This window comes from Aplidium turbinatum, chromosome 4 (assembly GCF_918807975.1).
Source record: "Aplidium turbinatum chromosome 4, kaAplTurb1.1, whole genome shotgun sequence".
NCBI classification, from domain to species: Eukaryota; Metazoa; Chordata; class Ascidiacea; order Aplousobranchia; family Polyclinidae; genus Aplidium; species Aplidium turbinatum.
The window spans coordinates 29016701-29030472 of NC_137475.1; positions in this window are offsets into that span (position 1 = coordinate 29016701).

Below are 13772 nucleotides of genomic sequence, written 5' to 3' on the forward strand. Positions count from 1 at the left end.
GCACAGCAAAAGGCATATACAGTAGTGCAATCAAGCAGTCACTGAATGACAAAGGCATACCAATGTGCAACATTGTCGGATACACATCTGACACCGGTCCCACAAATTACCCATAAGCCCCATAAGTCGCGTCGAATTACCCATAAGCCCCATAAGTTGCGTTGAATTACCCATAAGCTCCATAAGTCGCGTCGAATTACCCATAAGCACCATAAGTCGCGTCGAATTACCCATAAGCCCCAAAAGTCGCGTCGAATTACAGTAGAATTTGCCTATAACGGCACCTCTAGGGGATTTGCAAAAACTGACGTTATAGCCGAATTGACGTTATAGACGAACTACCGCAAACTATTCCACAACTGTCTTTTGATTAAAGAAAGAGGTTTATAATCCAGTCAGGGTTACTGTGTACCACCAAACTGACAAAAGGCACGCAGAAAATACAGTAAACAAAGAAATTGTTTACAAAAAAAAAATCTACAGCGTATAAGGTACAGGAAATTTGCGCAATAGCCTACAGCTCGTTACATTGGCTACAGTAGTAGAGAAGTTCATTGTTTATAATAATAATAATAATAATGGTGTTGCAAGCACAGCAGTGCTTTTTCACCTTCATAACTTACGTAGCAATATTAAATAAATAAAAAATAAAAAAACGAAATAGAATACCAACAAGGAAGTCATAAACAAGAGACAAAACACCAAGAAAAACGAGTCAATACTACCTAGATGATACATATATATTAGGGTGGCTCTTATTTGGCAAAAAATGAAAAAAATTTGAATTTTGTGTGGGACACCCTTTTAAAAGGTGAGGTTGTCAGAAAAAATAACTCCTGCAAAAAATTTTTGAATTTGAAATTGATTTAGAGGTGGCCCTCCCCCCCTAAAGTTTTGCTCCCTCCTCCAAAATACCAAATCTGCATATCTCAAAAACTGCTTGAGCTAGAGATACGGTTTTTGTGTCAAAAGATGCAGAAAGCATGATTTCCTATATGCTATGTGAACAGTGATTGCGTCTATCTTGAGTAGAAAAGCAGTTATTTAGAAAAAACCTGTTTTCGGTATTCTAGCACAAAACAGTGCTAAACAAGTATTGTGGCCCAAGCTATTCAATAAACAAAGTTCATAAACTAACCGGTAAAACTGGTAAAGCAATAAACGAAATAAGTATTCCTAAACTTTTATGCATTCATGCATAGCTAAAATGCCCGTTTTGTATCATATTCCTTGGAGAAACTCCTGAGCGTGGAATCCGCTTTCAAGCTTCAGGTGCTATGCATCGCACTTGTTGGATGGCAAAGGCGATTTATGCAAAAAGCTTGGTGTGCATTTATGGTATCTGTCCGAAGAAATGGTTGGACTAGCCTTGTTTGACTCTCGATTGTCTGTGGAAAGTAAAAAGCTAATGGTGGCAACCATGTTAGATGAAACAGGAGAACGTCCACCAAGGAGACCAAGCATCAAAGTAGATGCGTTTCTTAGCAATAAGGGTCTAGAACAGTATTGCACCTCTAATTCAAAATGGCTTCTTCAGCTGTTGGGTGAAGATGAAGCAATAATTATACTTTCAAAGGATCCTGCTCATTGGACTGAAGATGGTGCATTTATTCAAGCTTTACACATGGCAAAGGGACTTTCAGTAGTCAATGACAGAGCAGAGAGAGGAGTTGCTCTAAGTCTAATCCAGGATTTTAACAAAATCTTAACTGAAGATGAGTACCAACTTCAGTTTCTTTTGCAAGTTGTTACTGAACACAGAAAACTGTTTCCAAATTCCAACAAGAACAATATTGTCTATTCTTCTTCGTTTAAACCTTCTTTGTTACTCCAGGGGTCAAGGGCTCTGTCTTTTACCACTCTTGGGCAGTGGCGATGCGGTTTAGATGCTTGAGCAGGTGTCGAGCAGCAATCCTTTAATTCGTCCATTGATTCGTCATCCAGTTCAAGCAGACCACGCACACCATTTGGCGCAGTTACAGATGGTGTGGTCTGTGGTTTGTTCCTCTTTGCCACACTCACAGATTGCGGATGGAGCCATCCCCAATTTGTGCATGTTGGTGCGAAATAGTCTGACTCCAGTAGGCTAGCCCAGTACGCAGGCGGTTGATCCGCACCCAGGCCTTCCTTGGCAAATTATGCATTCCGGTTGGATGGGGGCTGGTGTCGGAGATACAACTTTAGAGTCTTGAGGAGTTCTTCTTCCACTCTGAGCTCCATTTGTTGTTCTCCCAGGTAGCCGCGCTGATGGATTGGTCTTCAGCGGTTTTCATCAGAAGTTGTGCGTCACATACAAATGGGTGTCTCGATTTCAGTTGCCGAGGATGCTCGATTGCTCGCTCACAGACTCGTAGAGATTTGAGTGGAGCAAGTGGTTGGGGTTCGTAGTGCGGCGAGAAAGAGACAGGATGGCTTCTTCGCGACGAAACTCAGCTGGTTGGTTGCCTGCAAGGACAGGGAAATTGTCCAATGGTGTAGGTCGCAGACATCCTGTCACGATGCGCAAGGCAATATGTGAAATATTGTCGATAATATCGCTTCTTCCAGTATGATACTGACCAGAATTACATTTTGATATGAATATCGTTACCAGTGTTCCCCCTAAGGTGCAAAAATTAAGACAAAAAAACGAAATTTTGTAGACGGTTTCGTGGTCACAAAAAAGGTTGTAAAATCAAGATTTGGTCAAAGGCGTTTTTTCTAAATAACTGCTTTTCTACTCAAGATAGATGCATTCAATGTTCAGAAAGCAGATAGAAAACCATGTTTTCTGCATCTTTTAACACAAAAACTGTATCTCTAGCTCAATTGGTTTTCGAGATACGCAGATTTGGTATTTCGAGGGAGGGCACAGAACTTTAGGGGGGGAGGGCCACCTCTAAATCAACTTCAAATTAAAAAAAAATTTGCAAGAGTTATTTTTTCTGACAACCTCACCATTTGAAAGGGTGTCCCAAGCAAAATTCAAAAACTCAATTTTAAGAGCCACCCTAATATATATCTTATTTAAGGCACAGCATAACACTAAAATCAAACAAAAACACCTGGGGCTGGAGACACCATATAAGATAGAATATAACTGTCAGTAGAGATAGGTATACAATACATCATACAATAATGGGCTACATACGTTATATACTGTACAAGTTACAAGATGTACTGAATGTCAACATTAGTGGAGGCGGCCAGTACTTGCAAAATATGGCTACCCAATTGGGTCAAATTTAACTTCTCTATTTCGCCAGTGGTGATCCAGTCTTGCTTTGAAGCTGTTTAAACTAGGTGCTGTGACAATTTGCTCGGGTAACTTATTCCATTCATTTACGATCCGATTCGGAAAAAAATTTCTTCGCTTTGTTGTTTTGTACTGACTTTTAATTTACAGTAAATTTGTGACCTCGAGTGTTGTGGACACCTTCATGTAAGAAAAAAATTTCTTTTTCATTAACATCATAAAAATTTTGAAGGTACTTGAAAGTTTGAATCATGTCATTTCGGAGTCTTCTAAATGTTAGTGTTGGTAGGTCTAGTCTTTTTAGTCTTTCATCGTAAGGCAGGTCATGGAGACATGGGACAAGTTTTGTTGCTCGGCGCTGCACACTTTCTAAAGATACAATGTTGTATTTGAGGTATGGGTGCCAAATGGTGTTGTTGTATTCTAGTTTGGGTCGTATTAATGTTTTGAACAGGATAAGAAACATCTTTATATCGAGAAATGTAAATGATCTCTTGATTAATCCAACAAGCCTGTTTGCACCAGATACTACCGATTGAATGTGTGTGTTGAAGGTTAAATTGTTGTCAAAAATCACTCCAAGGTCTTTTTCATTCTCAATGCATTTGAGGACTGTAGATGTTCCACTGGTATTTTTAAATTTATAATCAAAGCTGGGTGTGTGCTTCCCAATAGACATTGTGGTGCACTTTTTTGGATGAAATTTCGATTTCCATTTCTTTCCCCATGCAACAAGTTTATCTAAATCGCATTGCAAGGACAGGCAGTCATTTAAGGACTTAACATTTTTATAGATTTTTGTGTCATCTGCAAACATCTTCACAGTGGTTTTCATGTCATTTGGCAGATCATTAATGTAGCACAGAAATAAAATGGGTCCGAGAATACTCCCTTGGGGAACACCACTCTTTACTGGAGTCCAAGTGGAGAATGCACCTTTAATTGTGACTCTTTGTTGTCTCTCTTCCAGGAAGTTTTCAATCCAATCCAGGAGTGATGCTTCTACACCATATGCTTTCAGTTTTGCTACTAAAAAAAACTATTTATTAGCAAAAAAACGCATTGATCTTAAGCTGTTTCGGATTTGACACAGCTGTAGAGCTGCTTTTTACACGTGATAGTTTTTCACGCGGGGAAAAAAAGTTAATTAAGTTAATTAGTTTATACAGTACTGCACGTACAACTGTTGCTTTGAGTTGTTTAGAGGTCAGCTGTAGAGCTGCTTTTTACATGTGATAGTTTTTCACGCGGAAAAAAAGTTAATTAAAGTCCCTGCTGCGAACGACGTAGCAAAATAAAGGGAAGACATTGTGCAAGCAGCAGCGCTAACTGGATTAAAAGACTGACCGTTCGTGGTGAAGGTGATGACTTAAAGTGACCTTATAAACGAACAAAAGACGTCTGGGGACCAATAAAGGGTGCTGTTACATGCGAATTGACGTTATAGGCGATGCTGTTGTAGCTGAACTACAATGTACGTAAAAGATAGGAATTCTGCCGGGACCGAGCGAAATGTGATGTAATAGGCGAATTGATGTTATAAACGAAGCCGTTATAGGCGAATTCTACTGTACCTAAAAGTATCGTCGAATTACCCATAAGCCTGTAGTGTAGAGTGTAGTCTATAGCCGTCTAGAAGCCTAGTAGTCGGCTGCATAGCCGAGTGGTGAGGAGCACTGGCTGGGCGTTCCAAAATATAGTTCGACACCGCTCAAGAGCAGGACACTTGAAGGCATGCCTAAAGGTGGACACGAAGATTGGCTTCCTTGCCTTCCCGTCCGCTTATGTGTAATCTGCAGGTTGCTGCAGCAGATGGAGTGTTTTGTCCGATAAAACACTTTAACATTGGACAATTTTCCCTATGAACCAGGTGACTGCAGCATAGCAATCGTTCTCGCACTCAGCTAGAGACTTAATTCTTGCTTTGAACTTGATAATTAAAGAAAAAAAGAATAATGGCAATGGTGGGAATCAAACCCTTGTCACCAAATTCAATAGCCCATTGGCTGAACCACTCCGCCACGCAAGCGCTCGTGAAATCTTCGCTTGATTTGGTTTATTTCGGTAATTTTTCAAGAACGCTCACAACATTATCAGTTTAGTTTGTTTTTATTTCTGACCATCACAACGAAAAAACAATATACGACAAACTTAGCAGAGATCTATAAAAGGTGGAAGCGACAAAACGCGGACGTTATAACGTGCATGATACCAAAGCAGGACAATCAGTTTAAAATGACACGGTCGCAACAGCAACCTGCAGATTACAATACGCTGACATGAAGGCGTAAGTAATTCGACGAGACTTATGGGGCTTATGGGTAATTCGACGCGACTTATGGGTAATTCGACTCGCGTCGAATTACCCATAAGCAACGTGGAATTACTTACGCCTTCATTAGGGTGCGGCTGATGCCCCGTAAAATTTAAAACTTGATTGTAGCAACCCTAACTTTTTTTTGGAAGTGAGGCTTGGTCTACAAAGCTTAAATATGAAGTTTCAGCAAAATTGAATAAGGTCTAGGGGGTCCAGATTGCAATCAAACTTTTATAGGATTATCGATTTTCCCAAATTTCAATTTTGACATTAAATTGAGTGATTTATGTTTAAAAAAAAATTTGAGTGATTTTTGTACGTTCATTGCTCATGAGATACCAGCTAATTTTTGTAAATTATTTCAAATTATAGTTTGTATGCTGTGAACAGCAGCTTAGGTTTTACTTAGAACCAGTGTGTCAATTTAGAGGTAATTTTGCATACTTCGCGCAATGGAATTTCTGAAATTTTGCAGATTTATGGCAAACGTTCTAAGTTTAGGCAAAATCTGTGAAGCATACTTTGCAAAAAAATTCAAAAATGGTGTCTTCGGATTGCAAATTCTTTGAATGAATACCCTGTTCAGAACATACCATATATAACTGACACTTCAAAATCAGTGTTTTATACTTTTAATGCCATTTACCACAGCGCTGTGTAGGCTTTAACCATAATAAATTTAATATAAGCACTCCTTTGTTGCTTTTGAGTTGAACTTTAGATATTACGAAGTGGCATTCTAACATTTGTGTTTCAGTACTCTTTGATACATAATTGCATATCATTTCACCACAGGTTTTCACCTTAAAAAGAATTACTTCACCCACAGGGTCTGCTACTATTCGATGAGTCCGATTCGGTGAGTCTGATTCGGTGAGTTCCTAACCTCTAACCCTTAACCCTAACCCCTAACCCTAAAATGGCAATGATAATTAGGCTTCAGTACCCGATAATTTTTAAAAAAAATTGAAAAAATCTCCCGGTAAGGGATTGGACTCACCGAAACGGGCCATTCCGTCACCCACATGGTGCCTACACGCAGCCTAAAGTAAGGAGCGAACTATATCTTCTTGAAGTTGTATACAAGCACCAGTTTTAATGGGTCTGCTACTATTCGGCGAGTCCGATTCGGCGAGTCCGATTCGACTAGTCCGATTCGGCGAGTTCCCTATTCGGCGAGAGCCTTTTTCGGCGAGTGCCCTATTCGGCGAGTTTTTGAAATTTGTGAAAGGAAATTATCGGATACCGTAGCCTAATTACAATTGCCGTTTTTACATCGTTTTAACGTCGCTAAACGTTGAAATCGTGCAGAAAGGAATAAAAATAAAATGTTTAAACTATTAAATTACAATTCGTCATGTCAGTTTAGTTGTTTTTATTTCTGACCATCATATGAAAAACAATACACGTCAACATAGCAAAGGGGTAGAAAAAGGTAGAAGCGACAAAACACGAACGTTGAAACGTGCTTGTGACCGAAGTAAGTTATTGAGTTGAAAGAAACATACGCACCGACTTCCGGGGGGCGGCGCCCCCCGTAAATTTATGGTTGAAGGGCAACAAAAATGGTGATGACAAGTGGTGTTTCAAAGATAAAACACTTCGTGAAAGAGATTTAGATAATTTAAACGGACTTAAAGAATGCGGAAAGCAAGAAAAGCCTACGTTGCTCTTGCCCGCAAAACAGCAGCTGATCGCATGGCTTTCTCATACGGTATGGAAGTTTCAAAGTAGATGGTAGAGTAACTTGCACTGCTGGAATAGTCACGTAACTATTCACTGCAATATTAAGTAAACCAGCTAAATTAGACGCGCTATTTTCAACGAGGTCTTCCCGCTGTGAGACAATTATGATTCAACAGAACGCATTGTTTTCTTCGCAATGTGTGAGAATTAAATCGAAAACCGATAAAAGAAAAGGTGTTTAATGGTCTTGGTCGCAGATATTGCCTGCATTAACGACGTCTCTTACCGCTATTATCACCTAGCTAACCTGACATCATTGTTTTATGCGACCGCTAAGGTTTGACATCGACTTCAACGATCATGGAATGTTACGTTATAATAAGAACGATTATATCCTACACGCAAAAATAAAAAAATTGATCTCCTCTTTCTGTTTTGTCTCGTGAGCTTTGCATATTGCTCAACAAGTGCATAAAGTTTAGAATTGACAAGAAATCATTGAATTTGAAAATTAAGTTTAAATCACTGCAAATAAACGTATTCAAAAGTTTTACTTAGGCCGACGCGATTTCACACTCCGTAATCTACGTCGACAATGATTTTTAGTGCGTTCATTTTGAAAATTGCCGAGCTGGAGACAACAGCTTGTCCCGTGTTAGTTGAACTTGTCTTTTTGAGGTGAAAATCACGTGGGAACATCTCGACCTTTACTCGAGTATAGCCTACTGTATTCAATAAAAGACTATAAAGACTTTCGATAAAAAACAGAAGAGAAAACACTTCGCCGTTGTCAACGCTTTGAAAGTAATTAGCGAAACGAGGTTAATAAAACTGATAGCGGGTTTTCACTCTGCTTGAGATCATGATTTTTGCGTTTTATTTCGATAACTTCACTGTCTTGATCGTTGTTATTCACTCGCACGAAAAGGAAATGAATCGGCTTGTTTTCCAACAGTTCCAATTATGAGCTAACAATTTCAAAAATTTTACGACTAGGCGTACTGCATGCGTAAAACTAATCCTTTCAAGCAGCGCTTCTAATAAATACGGTTTGGGACCTATTTGTTAATATAAACAAGACACTAAGCTTAATTAAAGACTATTTTAATTGAGTAAAATAGCGTTATGGTTATGACGTCATCACCTTTCTCGCCCCCCAAGGTTTTTTGAAAAGTCGGCGCCTATGGAAAGAAATTTGGCACGGTCGCAACACCTTCAGAAAAATTTAAGATATGAAGGGAAAATAAAATAAAGAAAATGTTACAAAAAAAAATAAAATAAATTTTGTTTATGTCTATAAGTTAGTACTTTTGAATAGTTAAAATGATTAGTTTGGATCAACAAATGTGTGGCCTACAGCTTGGATTGAAAGGAAATTATCGGGTACCGTAGCCTAGTTATCTCGACCAGCAAAAATTTGTTCCAAGAACACAGTTCATTTTTACATTGTAGTAACAGAATGAAAAGGCTAACCAAATGTGTGGCCTATCGTGTTAACGTCGCTAAACGTTGAAATCGTGTAGAAAAGGGAGCTTTTGCTGACTAGGATACTTTGAAACTGAGAAACATTCACAGAAGCCTTTCGATTTGTTCCAAGAACCCAGTTAGCCTAACAGTTCATTTTTACATTGTAGTAACAGAATAAAAAGGCTAACCAAATGTGTGGCTTACTGTAGGCCGCCTACAGCTTGGATTGAAAGGAAATTATCGGGTGCCGTAGCCCAGTTATCCCGACCAGCAAAAATTCACAGAAGCCTTTCGAATTGTTCCAAGAACCCATTTAGCATAACATTTCATTTGTACATTGATTCAACGTCTGAATACATTATCTTAAAAATGCAACGTATCGTAGGGCTTCTGTGAATGTTTTTCAGTTTCAACGTATCCTAGTCAGCAAAGTTCTCTTTTCTACACGATTTCAACGTTTAGCGACGTTAAAACGATAGGCCACACATTTGGTTAGCCTTTTTATTCTGTTACTACAATGTAAAAATGAACTGTTAGGCTAACTGGGTTCTAGGAACAAATTTTTGCTAGTCGGGATAACTAGGCTACGGTACCCGATAATTTCCTTTCAATCTAAGCTGTGGGTCACACATTTGTTGATCCAAACTAATCATTTTAACTATTCAAAAGTACTAACTTATAGACATAAACATGATGTTTTTTGTAACATTGTTTGGTTTATTTTCCCTTCATATCTTAAATTTTTCTGAAGGTGTTGCGACCGTGCCAAATTTCTTTCAACTCAATAACTTACTTCGGTCACAAGCACGTTTTAACTTCGCGTTTTGTCGCTTCTACCTTTTTCTCGACCTTTGCTATGTTGACGTGTATTGGTTTTGATATGATGGTCAAAAATAAAAACAACTGAACTGACATGACGAATTTTAATTTAATAGTTCAAACATTTTATTTTTATTCCTTTCTGCACGATTTCAACGTTTAGCGACGTCAAAACGATGTAAAAACGGCAATTGTAGTTAGGCTACGGTACCCGATAATTTCATTTTAAAAATTTCAAAAACTCGCCGAATAGGGCACTCGCCGAAAAAGGCTCTCGCCGAATAGGGAACTCGCCGAATCGGACTAGTCGAATCGGACTCGCCGAATCGGACTCGCCGAAACGGGCCATTCCGAGTTTTAATGCCCTGTATTACAGCTTGTTGTGTCAAAAACAAGAGATGTAACAAAATCTTTGCAATGCCAATCTTCAAGCAACTCCATAATAACTTTGGACACAAGTGCTCCAGCTGTTTCTGTTGAATGGATTGGAATTATTGGAACACCCAACAATTTAATGCCACCGATGCCAGATATCAAAACTCGGAGCCTTTCATCTTGCTTCTACTTGCTGGTTAGTCTCCAGAAGCTTTCCATCCCAATGTACAGCACCAACAGCAGGTGGTGACCATGCGGAGAGAATTTTTTATGAGATATGTTGCGCTGTTTCAACTCTGTATCTGTGTGACTAAGATGGATGGAGATTTAGCTTCAAAGCATCTCCAGAACAGGCTTGAACCATTGAATGGAGAGTAAGAGATAAGGCAGTTGGAGTAATGCTGTTTCTGATTGCTGCAGAGACTAATCCTGGAGATTTCATTATGTCATGAGGAATGAACATGGCTGTTCCTGTTTTTGATCTTCTTTCATGAGAGCGTTTTTCCTCCATCTTACAAATCATTGAATATGTACATGGCTTGTTGTCCACGTCATCCTCAGCTTCTAAATCAATAGCATTATTTATGTCATTAACTCGGGTCTCCTCCTTTGCTACTCGTCTATCTTGTTGTTGTGGCCTGGTACTGATCTTTTTAACTTTTGCTTCTGACACTTTATCTTTTCCAGCCATACTTGCTTCCCGGTTGCCTTATATACTGATAAGGAATAGCATGTCTTCTTCATTGCTATTTTTTTCATTACATTGCGTGGCCAGAAAGGAAAGGTTTTGCTAAGCTTTTTCTGAAATTCCTGTATATTTTTAGTGGTTTGCCTTTGTCTCTCTTAATCTTCATTTGAAATTCTTGCTTGTAAAAAGAAATTATTTTTTCTGACATTTTTTGCTTTGCAACTGTACAGTAGAAATGTTAGCTCACAAGTAAAACGTAAAAACTTGCTCAACTGCACTGTAATTACCTGCCTTCCTGATAAAATTGTTTGAATTAATTTGAAAATCATTTGCTTGTAGGTTGGTAACTTGCTACGTTTGATACCTTGATCTGCTTTTGTGGTAACCGTAGCGAGTAGAACATACCGAGGGTCATGTTGTGCATAAGAAGACATAGCCTAGCAAACTTTTTTTTCGATTAAATAGCCTACCAACTGAATACAAACTACACGTATTGATTCTGGACTGCATTCTGCAATTGATAAATACGATTCTATGCATGTTTCACCACATAGCATACTAAATGTCTAAGGTAATTCACCATTCCTAAGTTGTCACAATTAAAATGGTTAGGAGCCTTGTCTTGATATAAAAGTGCTCTGTAACGACTCCTCACATTTAACCTTATTCTGAACCTTGGAACAATGCCTTAGAAATGATCTGCACTTACTAGACTGAAACTGGAGGTATTTGACTGAGCTAAACAGTGGAAGTCATTTTGAAGGTATTATGACATCACATAGGCATGTTTTCACTGTTAGCGATTCTCAAGGTAAAGCTGACAATAGTGACCAGGAAGATTTCAGTCACTCACATTTAATAAAAGTTGTGTATTGTACTGGCTAATACACAGACTATGTTGTTCTACTGCTTAATACTTGCATTCTCCAGCAATTACATATCAAGTATATTTTGCAATAGGTTGTCACATTACTTATCAAAATAGTGTTTGGCTGTCTGCTTGCAAAACCTTACTTGTTAAAAAATAGTATGGAACATAATAATAGCCTACTGTGTGAAACATTGCAACTGTGGACTGTGGAGCCTAGATGACCTGAAATACAGAATTTACCATGATAAATAAAGGACTGTAGCACTGTAAAACTACACGATATTGGCAATTAAGTACCAAATTTCTCAATTTTCAATTCAAATCTGGACCCCCTAAACATTTATAGATTGGTCTTAAACTTCATAAATATTGTTTTTGTACCAAGTGTCACCTATAAAAAAAAGTTAGGGTGTTTTGCTTCAGGTCGGGGCATCAGCCGCACCCTAGCCTTCATGTCAGCTTATATGTAGCCTAATCTGCAAGTCGCTGTTGCGGCGATCGTGTCATTTTAAACTGATTGTCCTACAATTTTTTTGTAATAAACGTTCACAGCAATTGCCGAGGCAATTTCGACTTTTGCCGAAGTAAAAATATGCTAATTTCGAAGACTGCATATTTGAAAAGACATAAAAAATTGGGCTGTAGGCTACTGAAATTAAAAATTGACCACAAAAATGCAGCAGCCTAACGATTGAGTCACTTCGGGTCAAAATTTAGTTAAAACTTTAAAAAAAAAAGAACACTTCCGGGTAGTATCGAACTCATTCCCTCTGGAACACCAGCCCAAGGACTATCGTACGCGCCACTAACCGAGTTAAATATGATTGTTGAATTTAGAAGTTATATAGGGCCTTTTTTCTTTTCTCATCTTTTGCTTTGAAATAGAAAAAAGTGCATGTATAATGACGTCATGGCCAGTCAAATAGTGTTTCAGATTCAAAGACCGGAGCCGGTCAAATAACCACTGCCAATTAAAAATTGACTACAAAGATGCAGCAGACTAACTATTGAATCACTTAGGGTCAAAATTTAGTTTAAAAAAAAAACGCTTCTGGTAGTATCGAACTCATACCCTTGGGGATACCAGCCCGAGAAAGATCGCACGCGCCGCTGATTCGGTTGAATAAAACTATTGAATTTAGAAGTTATATAGGCACTTTTTTCTTCTCCTCTCGTCTTTTGCTTTCAAAGAGAAAAAGAAAAAAATATGTCATGACCGGTCAAATAGTGTTTCAGATTAAAAGACCGGAGCCGGTCAAATAGCTACTGCCTAAAAGTAAAAGAAACCCAACCTCAGGTAAAAGCCCGTTTCGATGTGGCCCAGGAGAGCAGGTGTTGAGCTCTTTCTATGGTCAGACTGCACATCATACAGTAGCCTACGACGATTGAGGTTTGAGATCCAGTTTAAGTTATTGATTCTTGTCCTGGTGGGTGATGGAATGGATGAGCTGGTAGATGATAATGCCCTGATGCTGATGGTGTTGATGAAGCTCTCATCCCCTTTTGCGACGTGTCGTGTTGATTATGTGTTGGGTGAAAGGTTCAGTTTTTGGTAATATTATTCCATTCAAAGGCAAAGCTTTCATTATTTTTTGCAGGTAATCACTAATCAGGTTGACTAAAGACTTTCTCAGGGATATCTAAAGAAGGGGATACGAAGGCTTTTATTACGTCTGACAATAGAAGGGCTTTTGTTTATCGTAAATAATTTGTGTTTGTCGTAAAATGACAATTGGTACCGATGGTAGTTTAATAAATCTTGTTATGATAACTTGCATTGCGCTATTAGAATCAGGCCGGGATATTCACAGCATGCTCATTGCTCATGGTTGCTTGTTAATTTAACTACCCATATACTTGCTTTACATCTGTCCTACTGCAAAGGCTTTGTTAAAAAAACAGCTTACTGGTAACTTTTCAACTGTCTTTGTAAACAAGTATTCCTATGATCTACGTAACATTTTCTAACTGTCTTCTGTAGCTCATGGTACTAGCTGCACTACAAAACTTTGTACGATTTTAAAAAGAACCACATGTTTAAAACACTACAAACTACCGCCCTGGTAGTGTCATGAGAATAAGGCAATTGCTGCAAGCCTTCATATCTCCTTCTCTAGATATCCCTGGACTTTCTAAGGGTACTAGGCTATTACAGGTTAGTGGTGCAAGAATATCCATGTGACTAATGAAAAAAGTGATTCTTAATCTTATGTGTAGTGTAGTGATGTTTCAGATGACAGCAATATTAGTGTGAAATGTGATAGGCTACCTGTATAAGGTGTTCAAAGATAAAAAGCATATCATGTGCAATTGT